A 25605-nucleotide genomic window follows, 5' to 3' on the forward strand; every position below is an offset into this window, starting at 1 on the left:
GTGCTGGCACACAGCTCCCGCGTGACCGCTGCCCCGCATTGATGCAGCAAGGTCCGCTGCTGCCTCGCCCCATATCAGCAGAGGTGCTGGTGATCAACTGTGCATCTCTGTGGCTGTGCATAACACCTCAGCTGCATGTCGTTTTGAAAGACCCTAATTTTAGCTAGCCAGTGCAGCACCCAGCTGCGCATCGTCAGGGAGACCCTGCCCATCGCAGGGGCATCGCAACAAGTGTTAAGGTCCCTTCAAACCCAAAATATTCTATTATTCTACACAGGTAGAGCAGTGCTTTTGCACCTTTGCTTGGGCAAACCAGGCTTATAAGGGGTTTTGTTTCCGATGGAGGCTGGAGATGCAGGAGGAAAAAGAAGAGGGAGACATATTTTCTTATGGAGACAGGGTTAAGAGAGCATCAGCAGTGGGACCAGCCCCCCCGGCGAGTCCTTGGTGTTTGGGTTGTCCGGGCGCCCGTGATGGTTCCAATGTGCGCGCAGTATGACAGATGACCTATTGAAATAATTTCGGAGCAGTGCTGGGGTTGCCAGGACAACCAGTGCTCCCTGGGCTTGCGCCTGGCCATGTGACAGCCGCCTTGACGTCAGCTGGAGGCAGAGCCTGCGGTTTCGGCCGCGCAGCCAAATCCTTGTGAGAACCCAGTGGATGCTGGATTTATCCCCGCCACCGCCGCCGCTGCCGCTGCTGTTTCTCAGGAGCTGCCAGAGCATGGACTATTAAAAACTTGCATTTCTGCAGTGTGAGGTAACCATTCGCTTTATGTTCTCGTCAGGTATTTTTTTTTGTCCTTTAAAAAAAAAAATAAGGTAGAAAGCAGCTTATCGTGACTGAAATTTTTGTCATGTGTTTGTTTTGGCTGGAAGTTTGCCTTGATGAACAAGCCCGGCAAGATCAGATAAATGCAAAGCATCTTCCAGTTACTAATTCTGTGTGCAGACTGCAAGTTGGAGATAAATTTAGATTAATGATCCATGAAAGGAGAATAAAATTATTTTGTCCTCATTTGACACTTCAGTAATATAAATGAACGTGAGTAATCCTAGGCTAATGCATTCAGGAGTTAAAAGAAATTATGTTTAGTTATTGTGTTGATTTGAGCATCTCTACAGCTTTACACTTCTGTTGGAACTTGTAGCTTTTTAATGCTGCCCTATTCAGGCAGGTTTGTTCCCAGTGTGTTCAATGAGGGGGAAGCCAGCAGCCGATGCATCCAGGATCCACTTGAAATCCACCTCCCAAAGTTAGAGTCTTTAAATCATCTTTGTTCACACGGAGTCCCCACAACCCGCAAGCTCCCCGGGGTTTCTGTCCCTCTCCGGGAGCACGCAGCACTCTTCATTGTGTAGTGTTTACAGAGGAAAGGATCAAGAGCTTCCTGAAAAATCATCCGAAATATGCCAAGAGAGTAGCGATGCTGTAACAGGCTTTTACCCTTTTTCTCACACATAAAGCTTTGGTTTTGCTGCCTTTTTTTTTTTTTTTCCTGTTATGGGTAGACAGCGGTCAGAATCGCTAAAAAAAGAAATGCAACATGAATAGTACCATGGTAATTGAAGAAAACAAAATGCTGTTTGGGTTGTTTGGTAAAAAAAAAAAGGAGTTTGGGTCTGTTTCTGCATTGAACTTACTCCGAAGGTTCTGTTATGGGGAAGGAGATCCCAGGGCTGCTGAAGTTCGGTGCTACAGACTGAGTTTGTTTGTGTGGGAACATATAGATTTGTTTGAAGAATAGATTACAGCTGAAGCATCACGTATGTTATTTCCTGGAAAAGTATGCTAGATCATTCTTATCTTCTCTAATTATATATTCCTGTTCCCTTCCTCCCAAAGTTCAAAGGGTTTATTGATAACGGTAATGACTTTCTAAAGCAGCTACCGCACTGCAACAATCACAGAACAATTTAAAACACAGAGCAATAAAAGATAAAAAACATTCTATAAAAATTATTCTGATGCTACTGAATGCAGCAGAAGTAATTGTTTCAGAAAGGAAGCCAAGACAGAGATTAAACTGAAATCACTTCTGTAAGGAAAGTTAGGGTTTAACGCTCTGGATTCCACTGCTTTTGGCGCACTTAACAGAGCAACAAGGATAAATGCATCTGAAACCTCTAAACCATTTCACTTGGCATTATCTTATCTGTTCTTGCAATTTAAATTTTGTGCCTAAAAAATCAGTGTTTGGGGGGGTTGAAATATTTTACATTTTCTTCATTAAATTGTCACCTGGTGCCAATGCATCTATGCGTGAGGAATCTCAACTCGCTCCTTGTAGGTGAGTTTAATCATGGTTTACAGAAGCCTCACAGCTTCAGCGTGGAGGTGTTCAACCTTCCCACAGGGCACGAGGCTCTCGGCATCTGCACCCAGGCGAGCCATTTGGACTGTGCTGGACATAGCTGTTCCTCAGCTGGTGTGGGGTGGGGAGCCGTGTTTCAGCTGATGGCAGTCTGTGCTCCTCCGCCTGCATGTGGGTCCCCCTGGAGTCTTAGTGGTGGGGCAGGAAAGGAGAGTAGGGTAATGTGGCCAGTGCAACTGAGGTCTGGTTGTTCACCAGCTCAGACCAGTGGAGCAACTCTGGAGAATGGGGATAGATTTGAGCTGAGCAGCACCTGACATTCAAGAAAAGTCATTCACCTTCATATCGGCTGGATTTGGCTCCACATATAGCTGTAGTTGCCTGCAACATTTGACTGAAGTCATCAGCATGGCAATGGCGCTCATTGAGGGCTGGGGCTTCACCTCATTCATTTAGGTTTGAGTACAGGATCCCATAGCATTTGATCTCTTGAAAATGCCTGCAAGGTGAAAACTAATTGATGCAGCTTTTGCTCAAGAGCTATTAATTAGAAATATTTTAAAAATAGGCTACTCATCTCCAGCTGGAATAGGCATATCTTGCTTTAGTGATACTGAGCAAGTCTTCAAAAGGCAGTAGCTTGACCTGACAGAAGAGGATGATAAACTGTTTTACATTTTAGCAGAAGGGCCCTGGCTATGTTGTGGCAGGAGGTCTGAGAGGCACCGTTACTGGGAAAGCTGATGAGTCTCACTGATGTTGCACAGGGATGTGTCCTGCTGGGCAAAGTGACTACTAGCTCTGTCCACACTCATTGGGTCTTGGGGGGGCTTTGGGCATTCCATCAACACAGGCCCCTTCAAGCCTCAAAGGTGAGGATAGCTGAGATGTGGTCAGGCAGGCAGCTTGCAGGCGGTGTGAGAGTCTGCAGCTGGAGGAAAAGGCACAGGTCCTTCCTCAGGGAAGGGCAGCAGATGGTGTGTGAGAGTTATCCCGGTGCTCCATGCCTGATACGATGATCTTATTTTTGCGGGTCGACTCTGTAGCAAACCCTTTTGACAAACACTTTGATTTTACCTTGGAAATGTATGAAGCTGCCAGGCAATGTAGTGCCAAACATTCCCGTCTCTGCCCTGTCATGTTTTCACTCACCATGAGAAAACAAATAGTCAGTCTGTGGGTTCCTTCCTACTGCCAAAGGGGGAGAGTGGCTGCAGCTCATCCCTCATCTTCCACCCAATGCCACAACCGTTACACTGGCAGTGTACTTGGATTTGAAATCCTCTGACATAAAGAGAAAATGAGATGCGCATGGGCTTGGTGACACTCCACCTTCTTCTGGGGAGGCCAGGTTGGCCCTCATACCTCCCAGCAGCCTTCATATCATCTGCAAATGTCATCTCCTTGCACGCACAAAGAAGGTGACGGAGACAATCTCTTATGACAGCCTTGTTGTCCACAGAGATGGGGGAGCAAACCAACAACTCCTGAGGATTTGGAGCACTTCACCTTAGGAGAGATCTTGGCTAAAAACAGACTGAGGTCTCCTGAAGTCACTTCTCACACAACTGGATGCAGCTAGGAAAATGAAAGAACAGACAAGAGCAGCTGAGACTTCTAGCCTAGTAACGACACACTGAAGCCTTTTAGCGTGTTCTACCTTGATCTGGTTGAATTGATGGGCAGTGACAATCTAAATTTAGGCTAGAAGCATAATAAAGCCTAAAAAAACTAGCAACACAGAGCACTGACTCCTTCTTAATTTTTTTTCAAACAAATTGAGATTTCTGCTGTCTTTTTAAAGTTCCTAGGCACTACTCAAGTCAATTCTTTGAGGGCAGAATAAAATCCCGTGTGGGGCGTGTGGAGGGAATCATTACAGTGGGAACTGGTGTAGCAGTACAGAGTTTCGGGCTCTTAAATTACATATTGCAGAAGTTGCTTTCCTCCCTGCTAAAAATCATTTTGTTTTGCTAATTTAATGTCCTGCATCAACATCAGCAACAACTGGCTCAAATGATAACTGAGCTGCACTGGAGATTTAGCATTTAAATCAACAGTTGCTTTTCCAATTAAACCCAGATGCCATGTGTATGGTACTCTTAACTGCAACACAGAAGTTGATCTGATTGTTGGTTCCAAGGTAAAGTAACAAAAATCCTAACTCTGAAATTGTTTTGGCAGTTATATTTTAGAAATAATCTTCCATGGTGAGCCAGAATCTATGCAGACAGTTATAGTCAGACAACAGTTAAAAAACAGACTATGTTTTGGCTGTACTTTTGCTGCTGTTAAATTTATCTTCTTAAATAGTGGGGAGCATGAGTTGAGGTTTGAGAAACAGTAATTTTGTAATTATTTTACATGGATCAAATTATTCTGTCATCAAATTTGCATTTTAGACAGCATTACAGTATAAAAATATAATTAGAAATGGTAATTCAGGAATTGCTGAATTTGACATTTCCCAGAGGGAGCACCGTGAAGAAGCTGCCCTCACTACAACTTTAGCAAATGTTGAAATCCTATAGGTGGAAAATGTGAGGGCTGAGTTGTAAAGTTCTACTCCTTTCTGTGGTCTCATTGCGCTGTCAACTTTCTGCTGAACTTTTTTTTTTTTTTGTGAGATTCATTTCCACAGAAACATCTAATCATTAAGAGCTGAAGTGCTCAGATCCTGTTCTGCTGAATTTCAGTCTGGCTGTTTTGATAGTTATTGAATTGCTTTCAGCCACAAACTGGCACTGAGATAATGTAAGGATCTGATTTACACACCAAAAAGCCAAGAAGCTTGTAGTTTGGGCTGAAACTCTGGTTTCAAATCTCCCAGTGTCCAGAGTTCCCAGCAATGCCTCCTCTCACGGGAGAGTAGAGAATGGGTCTTGGTTTAGCTCTTTCTCTTCTTTTGTAATTCAGGACTTTTTTGCTGCACATGTTCCCAGTGCTGTGCAAAGTTTTTAGCTGTTCAAATCTCACTGATGTCAATCCTCACAGTTTTTTAATATTCCTATCACAATCTTTGGTTTGTCATGGATGTATGTGCTGGAAATAAGCACATCCTCTCTTTTTAACTTGGCTTGTTTTGATAAATTGCTTCCAATTTTGTCTGAAACACTCCTCTGGATGTCATCCATGGCAAATTCTTCTTGCTACCTTTCTGGGGCATTGAACAAGCCCATATGTGGAGAAGAGCTCACGATGTGTAAAGCAAAGCTGGCATTGGGAGGAGGCGAAAACTGAACGCAGGGCATATTTGATGCTTTCATGTCCCGATACACCTCTTGCAGTCCTGCTGAGAGAAAGTCTCAGTGCTCTTCCAGAGGAAATGTCAAGGCAGGGAAGAAAAAAGGAAAAGTGTGGACCTGTGGACCCAGGACTTCACAGATAAATGGGCTGTCTGGTGACATGGTTACTAGGGACTCCCTGACACTGTCACCCCCAGTGTGCACTGAGGAACAAACCCCTTTTCCCACACCTGCAAATGGGCACCTTCCTGCACCAACCTACACTCAGCCTGGGCACAGCGGAGGACGTCTGCTCTATCACCTGCATTACGGGTGATGCATGTCCTGCCGCCTGGATCTGGTATTTGCAATGTGAGCAAAGGGCAGGAGCTACAAGGCTTTGCTGCAGATGACCTGAGAAAGGACTTTTCTTAGGGAGGGTGCAATAAGCCAGACTGGCTCTTTATGGAAAAATAGCCTCACCTGGCAACTTCTGTGCAAGTGGTGGTTGGCAGAAGGGGCATGAGCATCTCCTGAGCATTACATCAGTATTTTTGCACATTTACTTAGAAATTCCAGAGGGGCAGGAGACAGCATTTCAGCCGTCTTTTATCTGTGCACAGAAGCAGGTGCACACTGGGGCTGAAAGGCTTTGAGACAGGTTTATACCTGCCACATTTGTCACAAAGCCTCTTAGCAGTATGCTGAATTTCACCATCAAGGGAACAGGGGCTTGGAGTTGGGCCAGAGCCAGGGTGCCTTGCCACAGGGGCGTGATGGATCATGGGGCAAGTGGTGCCAGGTGGGGAAAGGAGAATCCTGGTGATAGTGGGATGAGGCTGAGGTAGACTTGATGCTTTGTGGCTGTTTTGTGGTCATCACTGCATTTGCCTCCGTGAGGACTATTGGTAGCGTTGCACAGTGTCACAGATTGTCTGCGGTACGGGCCAGCCAAACATCGTGTGAAACAGAGCTGCTCAAGGGAGGCAGGAAAGCAAAATGCTGATGCTTTGTCATTTTGCTGCTGTCTGATATAACTGTGGCCAAAAAGGGCTGCTCTTTCTGCTGGACACCGGGTTCAAGCTATGACTGGAGAAACACTGCACAGTCAACCCTTGTACAGTACATGCCACCGGAGAACAAAGATTTTGTCTTTAAAAGCTTTGTGCTTTTTCTTATTTTATGGAACAGATCAGGTTTTGGAGAGACCCACGATTACCTGTACAGAGGTTTTGTTAGACAAGAAGATCAGGTAGCTTACAGGCTTTTGCTCCAGAGAAGGTAAGTTACAGCGGAAGAAAGTCAAAGTTAGTATCTTTCCTAGCCAAATTCCCTCACTCATAGAGCAGGCAGTTTCCCCGATTATGCTTCACATAGCCTTTCTGTGTCTCCTTCAGGACTGCATAAACACAATGGATCCAGCTTATTTAATGCTCAAAGAGACTTCAGCTACGAAGCAGTTCAGCCCTGAGAATCTTTAACTCTAGAGAAAATATTCTATTCCTGTTGTGTACATGTTCCTAATGGCAAATCCAAGATGCCACGGGGAAGTGAACACAAAGCCGTTGATTATTTCCACAACTGCTATATGCTTGCTATCACAATAGTATTCTTTTGTGCAGAATGTCAGCATGATTGCAGAGTCCTCTTTAACTTTACCATTTTAGCACGCCAAGGTCCAATTAGAGCAATTATATCTCAGCAGAAACACTGTCTGTTGTCCTCTGGACCTGTCTGTCAAGTGTCCTATTCATAGCTGATTATCGTGTGTGAGGTTTTTCATACAAAGTCATTCTGACCTTACAAAAACAGTCTCATCTGAAGGGCAGTCTGTGTTTTCGCACACTTATTTCACAGGCTGATGGGAACAAGAAGAATGCAAAATTATGGCTGGCCAAGGATATGTCTTTCAGTCTACCCATGCTCTCCTCTTGCTTGAACATTATTGCTGCTTTGACACAGCAAGCAGATTTCACTTCCAATTATTTCAATTCACCCTTCACTTTCAATTAACTGTACTGCTAAAATTTGAGAACTTTATCAGCTTTTGCAGTTTTTGCTTGCTGCATTGGAGGGTTTCCTTAATCAAAATCCCCGATGTGAGTTGCAAGGCATGTAATGTTTGATGGCACATGATTTTAAACCACTTACAGCTCTGAGATCTGCATGAGACTATTCAGTCATGGAGTTAATAAAGAGCCATCTTCTTGAAGAGGGTAGTGGGCACTTCTGCAGAGAGACTGTCTATATTTTGCTTTACTTCTTTTCAGAGCCTTGTGGAGGAGTTGAGTGGCTCCTGCAATGAAGTCTCAGTTTTTCCTACCAAGGTAAAAGCTGAGAAGCAGAGGTCAGCAAAAGGCAGAAGCGATGGGACTTGGGAAGGTTGGGGCAGTGAAAAAAGGAACTCTTTCTCAACAAACATAGATATTTTTTTTTTCCTCATACTTGTTCTGGAAGGAAAAATCCATCAAGAAGTGTTTGGAATCTTTTTCCTGAAATGAAACAAACTGTTTTCTGACAATTCAGAAATGAGATTGGCTGTGAGAGAGCAACCCTCGGTCTCTGCTACTGACTCCATGGCATCCATGGGAGTCCCAGCCAACACACGGAGCAACATTTGGGCAGGGCAGTGTCGCTTAGGAACTGAAAACATTAGTTCAGACCTTAGTCATTCTTCCTCCAATATCATCAGGGTAGTGGTTCCACCATATGTATTTCCTATTTTACCTCCTTTCTGCTAGGTTTTAGCCCACGTGGGAAGGCATCTGATTCCTTTTGTCAGGAGAACATGCAGAGCCATTGGCGGCAGTGGCCCAGATGTCATTCATGCCTTCCCTTGGTGCGGGATGCCGCAGGCAGGAGAGCCATGCCAGTGCTTACCAGGGACCTTGAAGACCTGGTCACACTAGTGGCAAGGATAAATGAGAGATGATGAAACAGCAGTATAACACAGTCCACACCAACTCTGTGTGGGTCTTGGTGAATTTGTGAAGATGTGTATAAAGGTAAATGTTTACCTGGCCTTGGCAGGTTCAGTTTCTTTTCCTGTAGCAGTGACAGCTTTTTCCCTGTGAATCATGAGCAGCAAGCTGTTGTGCAGGGTCAGACCCCCACTCACCATGTCCACATAGTGCTTGTGATGGCCCAATTAGAAAAATGCAATTGTTTCAGATGACAAAAGGTGATAGAAGCACTAGTAGGGTGACTGCTTGCTGATTTTTGCTCCTTTTATTACATGCTATGACCCTTGCAGAAACCCTCACCTCATTTAATTGTGTCTGATTAAAAATCAAAGAGTATTTCGCTGTCAGTTCATCTGTGTCAGTTACTAGTTCACTGTGGTGTTGCTCCCATTCAGGGAGTCTGTAGAAAACACACCTTTCCTGTGCGTGGCTCCCACTGTGCTTACAAAGAGCACTCTGGAGAGGGCAGTGGACAGACAGCTGGATGTGAAGCAGTTAATAAAACAAGCCATGGTTACCAGGCATTTTTGAAAATAGCAGCTTTTCTTTTGTTTGCTGAATTTTCCAGTGCTGTTCCCATTATTCATTTCTTTCCCAAAATAACATTTTTAAGCAGAGCAATGGCTTCAGTGGGAAAAGAAGAGGATCTGTCACCAAGCAGGGCAGCTGCACACTCTCCTTTGTCTGCACTAAGGGCGATTGGATCTGCCTTTGGATATTAATGGCAGCTACCATGTGGCAATTCCCAGTATTTCAGGCAATTTCGCCTCCTCAGTGGTGAGCCTGACAGTTCCTTCCTGACAGCCCTCAGCAATGCTTCTCAGGGGAAGGCTTTAGGTTTGCATAGCTTGTAGTTGCCCTCTCAGAGAAGTCTTTATTAAACTTCTTTAAAAAGGGAAGCCTGACCACATCCGAATGGCTTCCAGCTACACCAGGGATGTGCCCTTGGCCACTGAGGTGGAAAGGTGCCCTGGCAAGCAGAGTGCTCCTGCTGTCCAGCGTCTTTGTAGCCTGACTGGACCAGAAGCTTCTCTTGCTTGTGAATACTGCCTTGAAGGAGGAGGGGAAGCCTTTGGGAAAGAAAGCCCCAGGACCACTGATGGGCAGATCCCAACAAGCAGGGATGCACTCCAGGCCTTGGAATGCCTTGGGTGTTCTTTCCTTGAAAGCTGACCTGGAAAGAAGCTGCTCTGGAGGGGCTCCCAGACAGCACCTACTGAGGCTGGCCAGGGACATCCCTGTCTTGTCCCCCACAGTCAGGCATGCAGCCAAGTACCATGAGCTCCAGAAATGGATGCTGGCAGGCTTCCCCTGGGAGTGTGGGGCAGGGGAATGGTGGCAAAGAACCCCTGAGAAGAATTAAAAATTAAATGCTCACTGCAGCAGCCCACTGTCACCATGTCCCAGCAGTTCATCTTCGCTGTGGCTGGCTGGCTGCCCAAACACTGAACACCGGGAGAGGAGCATCCCATCCTTGGTGCCCTCATTGGAGACAGGGCAGCAATCCTGTGGCCCTCGGTGGAGGGATGGAGAGGAGCAGCTCCCCACTGCATGCAGGGGCTTCAGCACACAGGATCCCCCAGCTCTGCTCCACCAGAGGCAGCAGCACCCGCCTCTCCATCAAGATCCCTAGAGACACAGTGCAAGGCACTGTGTGAGGAGGTGGCCAGATCTAGATGAATCACTCACTACTTGGACAGATGCTGCTGCCAAATACAAGGTCCTGAGGGGGGCTGGACCGGCTGCACCACAGTTCTGTCTCTGACTTGAGGTTTGAAAAGCCCTAGCCATGCGCTGTTATCCTTAGTGCACGCAGAGGCTAAGCCCACTGTGACTGGCATTTGGGGTGCAAGGGTCAAGCCTATCAAGGTTGGGGTCATAAGGGCCGAGCCCCACAGAGGCTGGCATTCACAGGTGCCACTGGCACAGACGTGAAGAGCAGTGTCAGTTGTGGTGGAGAGCAGGACACACATACAGACAAGGAGCAAGGCTTTGGGCTCTGAGTCACTGTCAGCAGAAGTCTGTCAAAATTAGGCAGAAGCCTGGGTGCCCTGAGTCTTGCCCACATGTATCACCAGAGAGCACCAGCACCAGGCAGGGTCTGTCCTCCAGCACCTTCCTCCCCAGCCAGGGCTGCTACTGCCCACCATTCCCATCTCTCCTGGCTGTTCCAGCTGGGTGTTTTCCCCTGTGCTCACCAGTGGTGCATTTGACCCTCCTTGGCATGCCAATCTGGCTTCTTGGTCTGCAAGTGCCCTGAAACCCTTTCAGATCCCCAGCAAACCCATCACAGTGCCCAGAGCTGCTTGCTTGCAGAGCATGTCCTGAATAATTCGGATCCTTGGTCTAGTTCTTAATTCCCTCTTAATACCCCTTTCCCAGTAGGTAAGATCTTGCTTCCTTCAACCCATGATATTTCTTATCAGCATTCTTATTAACATTCAAGTAGGTGACAAGTCACTCAGTTCCCTGAGGTAATGACTGTGTCTGTGCTTAGGGACACTGGCTGTGTTAGTACTGTATTAAATAGGGACAATTCTCAGAGAGGGATTAGGGATCAAAATCATTCTCTCTCCAAAGCAGTCCCTATCCCGGTTTTGCTTCTAGCCAACTCATATCCTCCTGGCTTGTGCCTAAGTCCAGTCTGGAGCTTAGCATGTGCTGCTGGGCCCATCCCGTGGGGCAGGTGGCACACAGTCACTCTTCAGGAGGGTGCAAAACTTCAATAGCGTGGAGGAGGGAATTTCTGTGCCAGTTGGTCCCAGTGGTGGTGAATTCACTCAGATGCATTTGCTTCATAGTCACAGATGATGTGGTATATGTCCACAAAGACACAAGGCTCTAGCTGTGGAGGACTGGCCAGAGGACAATGCAGGTGATGATTCATCTACATCAGAGGAAGAGCCAAGAGCAGAACGACATACCCCCTACATTACTGCAACTGCCACAAGGAAGAAAAAGCAAGTCATAGAGGTAGGAGACTACTTGCTGAGGGGAACACAGTCCAATATGTCAAGCAGACCCTACTCATAGGGAAGTCTGCTGCCTCCCAGGAGCCCAGATTAGGGATATCACTAGGAAACTCCCCTGTTTGGTACAGCCCTCAGACTACTACCTGCTATTGCTGTTCGATATTGGAGGTGACAAAGCTGCAGTATGTACCCAAGGGTGATTAAAAGAGATTTCAGGGCCTTGGGACAGCTAGTGAGGGAATCTGGGGCCCAGATGATTTTTTCCTTCCTCCTTCCAGTTGTAGGCAGTGACATTGGAAGGCACAGACAGACCCAGTCTATCAATAGACAGCTCCATGGCCGGTGTCACCATAATAACTTTGGGATTTTTGACAATGGGATGACGTACACAGCTCCAGGTTTACAGGCATTAGATGGAAGTCACCATTCTCGAAGGGGGATGAGGGTCTTTGGTAAGGAGCTTGCAGGGCTCATTGGTAGGTCTTTAAACTAGATGTGAAGGGGGAGCGGGATAATATCAGGCTTGCCTATGACAAGCTTCAAGAGGACACAAAATCCCCTACCTGAAGGGATGCAGTACTGGGCCTGATGGTCACCAATGCAAGTGACATCAAGACAGGAGGCTGCCTGGGCTTCAGTCATCATGCACTGGTGGAGTTCAAGGTCCTGAGGGATATGGGACAGGCAAGGAGTATAGTCAGGACCCTAAATTTTAGGAAGGCAAACTTCCGGGTCTTCAAGGAGTTAGTCAGTAAGACCCTCTGAGAAATGGTCCTCAGGGATGAGAGCAGAGCAGAGCAGAGTGGGCAAATATTTAAGGATGCTTTCTATAGAACACAAGAGTGCCCAGTCCCCAGATAAAGAAAATAGGGCACGGAAGGAAAGAGACCTCCTGTCCAGACAGAAGAGCAAGAGGGAACTGCATAGGCAGTGCAAGGAAGGACAAGGAACCTGGGAAGAGCATAGGGACGCTGCCTGGTTGTGTAGGGATAGGGACAGGAAGGCCAAGGTGCAGCTGGAGCAGAACCTGTCAAGGGAAGCAAAGACTAACAAGAAGGACTTCTACAGGTATGTCAGCCAGAAAAGGAAGTGTACCCCTACTGATGAATGAAAATGGTGACCTCATATCAACAGACAAGGAGAAGACTGAGTTAATCAACCACTTTTTGCCTCAGACTTCACTGACAACCACTCTTCTTACCCCTCCTGCACCAATGGACAACAAGAAGGGGGCCAGGGGGGTAAAGCCCTTCACACTGTAGGGAAGGATCAGGTTTGTGACCACCTTAGGAACCTGAATATATCTAAGTCTATAGGATCTGACGAGATGCATCCCAGAGTCCTGAGAGAATTGGCTGATGTGGTGGCCAAACTTCTCTCTATAATATCTGAAAAGTCATGGCAGTCAGGGGAAGTCCCTGGTGACCGGAGGAAAGGCAACATTCTCCCCATTTTTAAAAAGGGTAGAAAAGATGACCCTGGGAACTACCGACCTGTCAGCCTGGGAAGTGCCTGGGAAGATCACGGAAGAGATCCTCCTAGAAGCAATGCTAAAGCACATGAAGGACAGGGAGGTGAATCAAGACAGATAGCAAACTTGTTGCTTCACCAAGGGCAACTCCTGCCAGACCAACATAGTGGCTTTCTCTATTGGAGTAACCACAGCAGCGGACACTGGAAAAACAATGGATGTAATCTATCTGAATTAGGCCTATCTACCTGGATATAAGGCCTTTGGTGCTGCCCCTCCCAACATTCTTCTAAGTTGCAGATGTATGGATTTGATGGGTGGACTACTCAGTGAATAAGAAACTGGTTGGATGGTTGCATTCAGAGAGTGGTGGTCAATGGCTCGAAGTCCGGATGGAGGTATGTGACAAGTGGTGTCCCTCAGGGATCCATACTGGGAGAAGTGCTGTTTAATATCTTCATCAGACATATAGACAGCAAGATGGAGTGCACCCTCAGCAAGTTTGTAGATAACACCAAACTGAGTGGTGCACTTGTAACACCGGAAGAATGGGATGTCATCCAGAGAGACCTGGAGAAGTTGAAGAATTGGGTCTGTGTGAATGTCATGAGGTTCCACAAGGCCAAGTGCAAAGTCCTACACCTGGGTTGGAGCAATCCACAGTTTCAGTATAGGATGGGGAATGATGTGATTGAGTCTTCTGTGGAGAAGGACTTGGGGATGCTGATTGATGAGAAGCCCCTCATGAGCCAGCAATGTGCCCTCGCAAACCCCAGAAGGCCAACCGTATCCTGGGCTACATCAAAAGAAGCGTGGCCAGGAGGTTGAGTGAGGTGATTCTGCCCCTACATTCCTCTCTTGTGAGACCTCATCTGGAGTACTGTGACCGGCTCTAGAATTCCCAGCATAAAAAGGATATGGAGCTGTTGGAACGGGTCTAGAGTAGGGCTGTGAAGATGATCAGAGATCTGGAGCACCTCCCATATGAGGACTGGCTGAGAGAGTCAGAGTTGTTCAGCCTGGAGAAGACTCCAAGGAGACCTTATAGTGTCCTTCCAGTACTTAAAGGAGGCCTACAAGAAATCTGTGGAGGGACTTGAGCAGAGCAAAGGAAGTGAGGAGCATGGCTAGAAGGAAGGGTAAAGAAAAACCTTTAGTCTGCAGAGAAACAGCCATCTGTCTAGAGGGACTCTATCATGCTTCTATACAGAGGTTTCTTTCCCCTGTATGTGGTTTCAATGTTGATTTCATGTTGTTCCTTAGCACACACACTTCCTACTGCCTGATTCAGTTTGATAGCTTTTCTAGTTTGCATTTTCCACGGCTTTAAAATAAATGGATTGTAAAGATGGATATCCAGGGCTATACCTCTTCTGCTCTGCTATTTCTCCAGAATGAGTAAAATGTTATCCAATTGTGAGATTATTATCATATATATATTATTATTATCATATTACTAACCCTCTCAATGACAGACCAAAATGATCCACTTTTCTAATGCTGTATTTTGCATAAAATCTCTTTTCTAAATCCTCCTTTGCCTGAAGCAAGCACTGTACACTGCCTAATGCCACCACAGCTTCCTGGCCACCCCAGCCCCACAGGCAGCACAACCTCTGCCATTCAGTGCTGCCAAGTGTTCCATATTTTGCTCTGCAAGAGAGAAGTGATGTCCATATGCTCTCATCATAGAACTTCAGTGGTGAAAGAGGTAAAAAGCAAAGGAGATTTTTGAGTGGAGTTTTCTCCTGGTGCTTCTGTGTTTGTTGAATTCAACCTTTACATTTTTGTCCTTGGAGCATCATGTCAGTGAGGTTTGAGAGAGACAGGTGAGCATTTACCTGTCTCCTTGCTTTTCAAGCACATTTGATTGTGTTTATTACCTCCCTTGTTAGATATGGACTGCTTTCCACTTTCCCTGGATTTCCCAGTCAGATCAGTCTGCCCATGCCTCTGCTTTGGGGCAGCAGCCTCCTTCTGTCCCTGGGGACATCGCCAGCCACGTGGCCAGTGGGATGGGAATAAACCTCAATCTTGCTGCATGCTGGAAATGCAGCTCATTTACCAGATGCTGAGCAGAGGTAGGCTATATCACTTGGTAGCAGGCAAAATCTGTCACACTGGGGCTCTTCAGGCTGGAGTCTTCACTTAAATATCTCCACAGACTCACTTGTAACCCCAGGCAAATCATTTAATGTCAGTAGCTGACCCAGTCAAATGAACATGAACATGACTATGATGTCTTGGCAGGGTCTTTGATCGAAGACATTGCATGGTGCCCTTTGGTATTATTTGCAGCTTTATATCAAAGCCCTGCAGTGCACCAGGATATCGCCTGGGCTGTTTTGAACTGTGGAGTTTGGTGAAGCAGGATCCCAGGTTTTAGCAAAGCAGGACATGGGCATGACTGCATAGCAGTGCAAAGTTTTTCCCTTCCAGTTGCCAACAGAAATTGCTGTGTTCATATTGGTCCAAATTATACAGGGGGTTGAGGAATACTATCATTAAGGCATTTTTTCAGAGTCACTGAATGTGTTTTAATCCTTGTTAGCCTTGAGCAATTGTATCCCAGTGAACTCATGGAAGGATAGGCATAATTGAAGATCTGGCTGGCTCGCAGCCTGCCATGCATTTATAGCTATACAGTAGCTCTCACTAGTTAACAGGAAGATGCCTTTCTGAAGGAAAGCTCAAGAACAAGAAATATTTCTTTCACAGAACTGAATACAAGTTTTTCTTCCAAGCATCATCAGATAAAAGCAAAAACTTTCTTAAATTTCTTGTCCCACTAAGCATTTGGCTCTAATGTACAATGCCCTGACTTCATTTGTTTTTTAACAAAAATATGCTCCTGTTCTAAAGTAAAGTTGTTTCATCTGGTAATAAAAGCCTATTCAACCATTTGCATGTTTCATTAGTGTTTGCATTCATTGTTCTGTACCATATTATGTGTTTTGCTTCAGTCTTTCCACTGAAGAATCAGTGTTGTCCAAATTGCTGCTGCTTAGTGGGATGTAACTCCCTATTCCTTATTGCCTAAAGTCAGTTATCTAATTCTGCTTAGGGGTAATATTCATCAGGATTTCACGGAGTGCTAAATTTGTCCATGCAGACAATACAGAGACAGGCTTTTCTCCCAGTCATTTCCGAAGTCCCCCACCCCACCAGCTGCAAAGACTTTTGATAGCTGCCTCTCAGGCATCTGGTACAAATGGAAGAGGCGCCATTGTCCAACATGCTCGTTAGGTCAGGCATTGGTCTTGAGAATTGCTGGGTAATTGGGTGGTTTCTCATGTCTGCTTAACCACATTATTCCTGAAACTGCTCTTCCTCCAATCGATAAGACTCCGTAAAATTGTTTAAACGTATTAAGAAAAATGTGATTTACTCCAGGAATCTTTATTGCTTTTCATTATAAGCCGCTGAATCTAATATACAAAGAATATAATTTTAATTATAAGAGGACAAAAGGAAGATCTAGGCTTCATTCCCACTAAGGAACTATCAGTGACACGCACCTTCTCCACATAATGCAGTTACATAGATTAATTAGGTTTCGTGTTTGTAACGGGAACAGTGGTTTCGTGTTTGTAACGGGAACAGTGGTTAACGATACTACACAGCCCTCAAGAGCAGTTGAGATCAGATTAATTTGTTAGGCATTGTGTAATCTGTTCTCAGATATTTTTTCCTGTCTGAGGAAACTTATGAGACAGATAGACAAAATGTGGGCAGTAAATTCACACGATGGGCGGTTGATCTCCTTGTTTAATCTTGAACCAGTTTTGGGCTGGATGCTGCCCTCTGGAAGCTCATCAGATAGCAGAGAACAGTGCTGTTCCTTTCCACTTGGAGACAGTGCATGGCTAGCTTTTGTTTTACAAAGTAATGTGCTTTTGTGTCATTCACAACTATTTTGTACTTCATTGTCATTTCAAATCCTGAGCAGACAAGTTTCAAAGGAGGAAAAGAGGCAATATATAGTATTCAGTATAAGTTGGTGTCCTAGGGCAACAGCTCCTCTTCAGCTGTGTTCATCCCCATTAAGTGGACAGCTAGCAGTTTTTATACAGGTGACTTTTTGCATGTAAACACCTGAGAGCTAAATAGTAAAATCAAACATTTCCTGTACACTGCAGAATCCAAAGAGTCCCTGTTACCACAGGGGCAGCCCTCCCTAAAAGTGTCATTTAAAATATTTGAAACATAGAGAAGACACATCAAAGAGTGACTATTATGTTACTTTGTTATATGATGTACTTCCCAGCCCTGACTGAGAGTGATTTTCTGCCCGTGGAGGATTGGGTGTGCTGAGGTGAGCAAGTGAAAAAGGAGGCCCAGCAGCAGAGCAATGCACAAGGTAATGCTGGGAATGCAGAATTAGGAGTGCAGAGATGTAGGAGTTCAGAGCCAACTGTATCCTGGGCTGCATCAAAAGAAGTGTGGCCAGCAGGTTGGGGAAGGTGATTCTGCCCCTCTCTTCCTCTCTTGTGAGAACTCATCTGGAGTGCTGTGACCAGTTTTGGAACTCCCAACATAAGAAGAATATGTAACTATTGGAACGGGTCCAGAGGAGACACTGGAAGCAGTAGGGCCATATAGGTGTTTTAGAAAATCTTTTCCTCCCTCTTCCTGTGCATCAGTTCAGTCAGCACTGAAATATAGATGTCACCCTGTAATCTTCGTAAAGTGGTCAGAGGTCTTCAGGTGAAAAAGCTATGTGATATTAATAAGTTGTTTTGTTCCCTATAGGAGACAAGGGGATCATAATAAGGAAGAAAAGCGTTATAGAAAGCGTGAATTGCTTCATCAATACTGAATAGAAACTGGCCGCATGATTCACTTTCCAAGAAAATAGAAAACTTGCCATTTCACTGGACAACAATTCTGCTAATTCTCATGACCCCAAGGTTAAGCCCAATCAGCTGTGAATTTTATTGAGTTACTTGTAAATCTTAATTTCAATTAAATTTTTTGCAATAATCGTATCATTGCGCCCATTGCTCTCTGGCACTTGAATTTACAGAGCTGGCCAGCTCTCCTGACCTGTCTGCTGCATCCTGGAACTCACTCATGTATTTGTATAACCCTCTGCTCACATTCCTGCCACTCCATTGCTGTGTGGCAGTGGGAGATTGCACACTGCAGAGGAAGACAGAAATATTGTAAACACATTTACTTAACGTTACTGCCCTTGGCAATCATCTTGATGATCCTTTGTGCCAGAAAGGCTCTGTCCACTGTAAGAAGCACACTTGGTTTTTAGGATAATATTTCTCTTCCAGAGGAAGGCAGGACAGGAGGAGGCCTACTGACTTGTCAAGTCTACTGCTATGTCATATAGACCCATTTCATGGAGTTTTCAAACTCCTTTTTCACATGAGCTAGGCCATTTTTCTTGTGATCTTCAGAGAAGGCTGTTCCACAGACTTCACTGCTAAAGTGGTTAGAGATTTGCTTCTCATTCCCAGCCAAAACTTATTCATGGCTAGTTTATACCCATTTGTTCTTGTGCCAGCATTGTCCTTCAGTTTAAATAGCTTTTTTCCTTCCCTAGTGTTTACCCCCTCTGATGTATTTATAGACTATAACCATATCCCCTCTTGGCCTTTCTTTAGCTAGGCTAAACAGCTGAGTGCCTCTGGTCTCCTCTGAGAGTACAGGTTTTCCATTCCCTTATTTGGTTTAACAGCCTGGCTCTGCCGTCACTGCGGGCCAAAATCCCTTTTCCTCATCATGCTTTTCTGGCCATATGCTGCAGAAGTCCAGGTGAGTCCTCATACACCAAACCTTTGTACAACCAGCTGTGTTTTCATCAATAGCACTGGAACTTTCCTGGACTCATGAGATCAATCTCAGCAGGTTCATTAGGAAGCATCATTTGTCTCCTGCAGGTCACATTGTATTGGTGTTTCACAGTTATCTTATGGCATTATAATATCTTCAGCGTTTCCTCCCACTCCATCATTTCTAGTTAAAAGCACTAATTCTTCATAGTGATCCCTCAGAAACTGTACTTTGTATTAGGGGATTTCATCCCATTGCACTATTCCACTGCTAAAATCATCCCATTCTTCTTGTGTGGTAGCCTGGCTGTCCTGCTGACAGTGTCTCCCACTTCGGCATCATCAACAGCTGCACCACTTTGAAATAATACACTGTGGTCATTAGTGAAAATGTTAAACAAGATCTATGCCGAGACTCATCTTTGAAGAACCCTTGCCTTTGAAGAATCTACCTTCCACCGGAGATTCCCCCTTTTATTTCAACTCATGATTCTTAAAGAGAAAATATATCTCTGACACTGTCCAGCGCATCACCTCATCAGGAATCATTTACTTTGATTTTACCTAAGTGTTCACAATTAACCTTTCTATATACATATGCCTATCAATTAGAAATGAAAGCTTATGTGCCGGTTTGAAAGCCCACTGCAGGCAGACTTTCGATGGGGTTTCCATATAAGGTCAGTTCTGCCAAGAAACTTCAACTCTAACCTCTAACATTTCTACGGCTTCAGCCTGAGATCTGTCTTCAGCAGGACTTGCCAATTCTAGTGCTCAAGTCCGGGGTGTTAGCAGACATGTTTTGCTCTGCTTCAGTCTCTCAGCAGATTATGAAGCCAAGTTCATGATTTGAATGATTAAACACATTATTCAGGCTTAGTACAGTTTTTTATGGGAATTTGGAATGGGGTGAAAATTCTTTTGTGCTCTGGCCTGTGTTGGTCAGATCTTGGCCTGCAGAGGAGTAGCAAAAATGATATTTGTACCCTTTACATTCAAAATGGGTGAGACTATAAATATCTTATAGTTCTGAAAGGACATTCCTGCTAGTTCTTCAGTTAAGACTGCAAGACTTCTCTCTCAATGTCTCCCTCTGATTGTCTACAAAGATCTGACTGTCTTCCTTTTTCTTTGTGCCATTGGGTTTAGAGACTTTTGGAGGAGTTAGTGTGATATCCCACAAACTGAAGAACAGGGTTACTTGTCTTTCAGACTTAAATAAAGCAAGAGAGGAGACATTACTGAGTATTTGGCTGCCCTTTCAATGACAGGAAAAGCAATTCTTGCCCTCCTCTCCTTGAACAGTTCAGGTTTTTGATACCTCTCAATGTTATCAGTTGGTTCTTCTGAATGTATTGTATAGATGAGAACTGAATTGCTCTCCCTTTAAAAAAAAAAAAGGGAAACAGCTTTCAGAAATACCAAAGCATTCTAGTTAGGCCTGCTCCTTTCATTATAGTTTTACTTTTTTAATTGATATTAGAGTGTTCTCTGATCTGAAGAATTAAGCTTTCACCTTTGCATATTTAGGGCTGGCTGACAGGCCTTCACCTCATGCTTACATCTGAGATGATCTAAAGCCAAGGAGCAGATATTCCCATGATATTCCAGACTTCCCCTTGCTAACCTGATGGACAGTTATCCTGGCTGCAGCTCTAAGAACAATTGATAGTATTTGTCTGCTGAACTGAGCAAAGAAAAGGCACAAAAGCCTTTAATTTGGCATGAGGTTGCATTTTCCAGATCTTTTTACTAAAAGGAAGGAACTCCACAACAATAATAAATGATATAATTCAATTTGACACTGGATGTTGAGCAAACTGAGACCCTGTTCTCCTCAAGCAGTTTTGTGAAAGTAGCCTCCAGTATTTCTGTTTCTGCCTGAAATAAGTCCATGAATTTCAGGTGTCCTCAATCACTCTTCAGACTCTAGCAATGGTAGTGAATAGATTTCTGTAGATTGCATGGAGATAGCTGAATTCATGTCTCTGAACCTCTAGTTAGATGTCCCCTGCTTTCTGTAGCTAAGTAATGTGGGGAGATTAATACTAAAATGTTCATATCCTGAGTTACTGTGGAAGGATGAAACCTGGTAAAGGTTGTTTCCAGATTCAAAGCATTTGAAGTGTACTTGCACACATACTCTGACCCAGCCCAGCCCCTCTGCTTGGTTCAGACAACACTGGGGGCTCTGACTGTGAATTTTCAGTGGACGATCCCTTGCATAAAGTAAGCTAACTCCCTGCCGACCTGAACCCAGCAGAGGGAACAATTTTGCTGGCCTCTGCCTCTCCTGACAGTACAGGACACAGGCTGAGGATGAACAGAGCCAGGCAGCTGGGTGTCCAGAGCGTGCAGAACACTTGGTGTCAGCCGGGGCTGTCTCTGGGATCTGCAGACCTCAAGTAACTGCACTGGCTGGTGCAGAGTGGGTGTGCAAACAGGTGTCTGGAAGCAGGTTTATCCTCTCCTCTCCTCTCCTCTCCTCTCCTCTCCTCTCCTCTCCTCTCCTCTCCTCTCCTCTCCTCTCCTCTCCTCTCCTCTCCTCTCCTCTCCTCTCCTCTCCTCTCCTCTCCTCTCCTCTCCTCTCCTCTCCTCTCCTCTCCTCTCCTCTCCTCTCTCCTCTTCACTCCTTCTGGAACTTCATCTGTTGCTGAGAAAACTTGAACGTAGGAAGCATTCAAACCAAAAGCATAGAGAAGGGACTGTACCAGCCTGCACCTGCTTACCATTTCAAAGGGAAGACTGGATTCTGTGTATCTGGCAATAGAGATGCAGGCAGTCACTTTATTGACAGAATTAGTTCATATTACAGTCTGTCATGTGTACAGATAATGTACTCTGAGATTAAGCTACTGTAGCAATAAATTTGCTAATCTAATTTTAAAAGATAAAAGGTCCAGTGAAGTGAGGCTTCATGGCACACTCCACTCCATTCGATTTCCAATACTTCAGAGGATTTGACAAGAAAGCCCTGCCTGGAGTTGCTTCTCCACTGCTCCAACCTCATTCTCCAAAAGCAAATCCTCCAGTGAAGGAAATAGTGTAGCACTAAAACTCCTCTCGCTCTGGGTACCAGCATCTGCTGACACTTCACAGCTCATGTGAAAGGCCGTACAGAGCAGGTCTTGGAGAAGCCATTCAAGCAGAATAATGAGGAGTGCTCTCCTGCATCAGAAGACCAGCATCCCCTTTCCTCCTCCCTCCCCACTTCTGCAGCAGTTCCTGACCACTCTCCTTATCTGTTTTGAAAAGCCACAAGCACCACCAGTGCAGCCCCTGGACTTCTTACTGGTCTGGAAAGAGAGGTAGCTTCTGAGTAGTGGTGACTGATTCCCAGTAAGTGGGAAGGTACTGATTACCACAGACTATTGCAGCTCAGCAACAAGAACTGGTGCCAGAAGGAGGAAAGAGACTGCAGCTTGAGGCAGGATGATGCTGGGCAGATACCTCGCTGGGCCTTTGCACCTGTTTTGGGGTAAGGGAAGGCTGAACACACTGGGCATCATGCACGGTCAGATGGTGTCTGGCATTGCTCAATACCTGTAGGCTTCCTGTGGCAGCAATTTACATATAGATACTGCAGCTGGCAAGGAAACCTCAAGCTGGATGGCAGCTTGGACCTCAACAAAGGAATCGCTAAAATTGTCCATCACTGTAGCCTCAAAGACAGGAATGACTCCACCGTGTTGTGGCTGAGACATGGAGAAAGGTGGCTGCACATGCATGCGGCAGCTGTGCAGAAGGCAGTCAAGTGTTTTGTGTGCCCCCCTCAAAGACATCACAATTATTAACAAGTCACTGATTTTCACTCATGATTGAGCTGCTTTGCATTCATGGTGAGACCAGAGTTTCTTATGCAACTCAACTGAATTAGGTTCTTCATCTGGCCACACTGCAAGGATGGCATTGTTAGAAACCACAGGCATGAAGGCCATGTAGTACTGGTGGCAGTAGCTTCTGTTTCTCTTGGCCATGCTAGTGGAGTTTGCAAGCTAAACCCAACTTCCTCAAGCATTTCGTTGCCTTCAGATTTGAAAAACAGTATTTACACTGCTGGCTCTAGCAGTATGCTCAGTAAGTGCTAGTTTAACATCATTTAAAATAATTGATCAGGGAAAAAGAAATCCTTGTGTTGGTTATGTTGTCTTCCTTTATGAAGGCCCAAATGTACAACATTCCAAACTGTGTGCAAAAGCATCTGCAGTAAGGTGATGACATCTTGTTGGCCTGGGACCCCCCACGAAAAAATACACATTGCTTCTGTATTACTAAAAATCCAAATAAATTAGTGCTGTTTGTGCTATTTGAGTGCTTACAGTGCAATGCAATTCAAAGGGAAATCACACAAAAAACATGTAACATTTTCAGGCACTCCTGCCCTGTCCATAATTGTTGCCCATACAGAAAGTTGCTGCAATCTATTTACGTGCACCAGTTTCCCAATCCGCCTCCAGCCAGCAGCTAGGGTTCACCCTAGTCCTGTGTGTGAAGGTCAGACAAGGTTTTCAGGAAGCCTTCAAAAATACTGGTTGGTGATTTCAGTAGGGTTCACCAGGACCAGCTCCTCAGGCCTTCCTTTCCCTGATTATTTTCAGATTTTCTAGGCATTTCGCCATGTGCACATTTCAAAGAAGAGAGTCTGCATTTTTTTTTTTATGAACCAAGGCTGATATTACGCAGTTGGGTAGAAAAATGCTTTTTGCCTGGACTCTTTGGCCAATATGCACATTGCTTATGAGCTCCTGTCTGAACGAGTTGTTGCGCAGGTGCATAAAACACTGAGCTCAAAGAAGCCCTTTCCTTCACTGCTGGCTCTTGGTGCAAGTGATTTCAGTCAACCTGCACAGTTCCTGGAGCTGGTAATCAGCTTGGTGTGCAGCACATCCATATTATCTTCCACCATCTCTGCCTCAACTTGTCCTACCCCTCTCTGCTGTGATTTTTTTATTTAATTTAGGTTCATTTGACTAATGACCTCCTCCTCTCCATTTCTATGTGCTTGAGGAAATGCAGTGCCTGGACTATCCAAGCCACAGCCCCCAAGTGGGGCAGTGTTAGAGGGGACACTGGAAGCAGTAGAGCAGTGAGCAGGGTTTGGAGAGGGCAGGGAGAGTGAGAAGTCTCATCTCTTTCCATCAGTTCTCCTTGGCGAGGCTTCCAGGCTCATTTCTTCTGGATCCTCCAGAAGTGCTGCTTATAGCTCCTGGGCTTCATTCTGATGTAAGCCAGCTATCTTTTCACTGATCTAAGAGAGGGACACAGTTTCATATTAGCAGAAGATCTGGCCACTTTCATCATGCTACATTGTCATTTTCCACAGAAGCATTTATCAGCAATTGCTCCAACCCACTGCCAAAAAGGAGCAATTTTTTCCCCTTCAAATAAGAGTGAATGCAACGCTTGAGCCCCACCATGTTCTTATAAATCATAGTTTTTCACAATGAATGTGCCACATGCACAGGAGGAAATAATGAGAGGGACTAGCACACATGCAAGACTTTGATTGCAAACTTCCAGCTCTGGGAAGGCAATGAGCAATCTTGATGTTGAATTATAAGTTCAGGTATTTCCTTTTTGCTAAGGTAGTGTCTGTTACTATGACCACAGCCTTCAGAATTTTATGGCTATTTTACAGTCATTATAAGGGAGTGAAAGACCAGATGTTTAATTACAGTCTTCTTATTCCATTCGCTAAACTACAGCTGACATTTTGTGAGTCTTCAGTAAAAAAACTCACAACATTTCTATTGTTTATTTCCTTCCTAGAGAAAAATAGCAGAAATTAGTTAATATATGCCAGCATGCACTTGGTCTACCACTTCTAAGTAGAGGTGAGGAAACCAGTTTCTTTATGTCTTAAAGACTGAATATTAGATTGGTATTAGCAGCAGACAGAGGTAGGTGAAAAACACACTGCAGAAAATAGACCAGGAGTTTCCAATTCTTGTCTGGGCCACAAATGCCCTTTGAACCCTCTGGTTTCAACACAAAGAAACACTGTTGAGCCAAGGCCCCTCTCTCCATGTATTTTCACATCACCAGCAGAGTCCTGCATGGGCCTGCAGGGGCTTCTGGTAAGCTGCCCAGGTGCTGTGACTGTAGATACTCTCTCAGCATTCCTGCCGTGCAGACAAACCTTTGAGATTTATTAAAGGTATAAGACCTCACAGTTATGCAGGATATTGCTCGGTCGACAGGACTGCAGTGTGTGCAGTTCCATAGGTGTCTCATGGTCTGTTCTTGCTCTGTTCCTCTTTGCTTTGACAATGTTACTACATGTGTCACAGCATAGAAGATCTGTTCATTAAAGGTTTATGGACAGAGAAAACCAAATATGGAGTTGTCTAAGTTTAACATTTTGTCTCTAATTGATGGTGAGCCCAGCATGTCATGGGAGCTTTGACATCTCCCTGTGCATGCCTCCCCACTAGACTATCTCAGGCCAAAGGAATAACTAGTTTCTGGATCATAAGAAAGATTAAGTATGAGGTAGGCAGCGAGCCCCACTGAGGCTTGCATGTAACTTGGTTTATCCTGAGAAATGTGATAAGGCAGCCTCTGATGTCTGCATACTTCCAGGGACAAATGGCTGCTGAGCAGGGACTTTTGGCTGTTTGGCTTGAGCATGGTTGGATGGAGGGACCCTACTTCTCATTTTGCTCTTATTTTCAGTGTCTAAATTTATTTAGATCTGTGTCTTGTTGTTCTGTGCCTGAGCCCTTCACCAAAGACTGCCTTGATGGACTGAAGCATTGGGAAGATGAATGCCCTAGAAGAGTGATGAGAATTCAGATCAGCATATTAAGGCTGCTCTTCCATTTCCTTCTAAAGACAGTTGCTCTAGCTCAATGCTATTTAACTCCTACTTTAGT

The 25605-nt window shown here is 45.1% G+C and overlaps 1 protein-coding gene across 1 annotated transcript in view; it reads left to right on the plus strand.

Annotated features, from left to right (window-relative positions):
* Positions 1 to 596: 596 nt before the first annotated feature.
* NCALD (neurocalcin delta) overlaps positions 597 to 25605 on the plus strand; it is a 61417-nt gene continuing 36408 nt past the window's right edge. The window contains exon 1 of the mRNA XM_009557994.2: positions 597 to 759. The gene's annotated coding sequence lies outside the window, so the exon portion shown is untranslated. The remainder of the gene's footprint in view (positions 760 to 25605) is intronic.

This window comes from Cuculus canorus, chromosome 2, assembly GCF_017976375.1.
Source record: "Cuculus canorus isolate bCucCan1 chromosome 2, bCucCan1.pri, whole genome shotgun sequence".
NCBI lineage: Eukaryota > Metazoa > Chordata > Aves > Cuculiformes > Cuculidae > Cuculus > Cuculus canorus.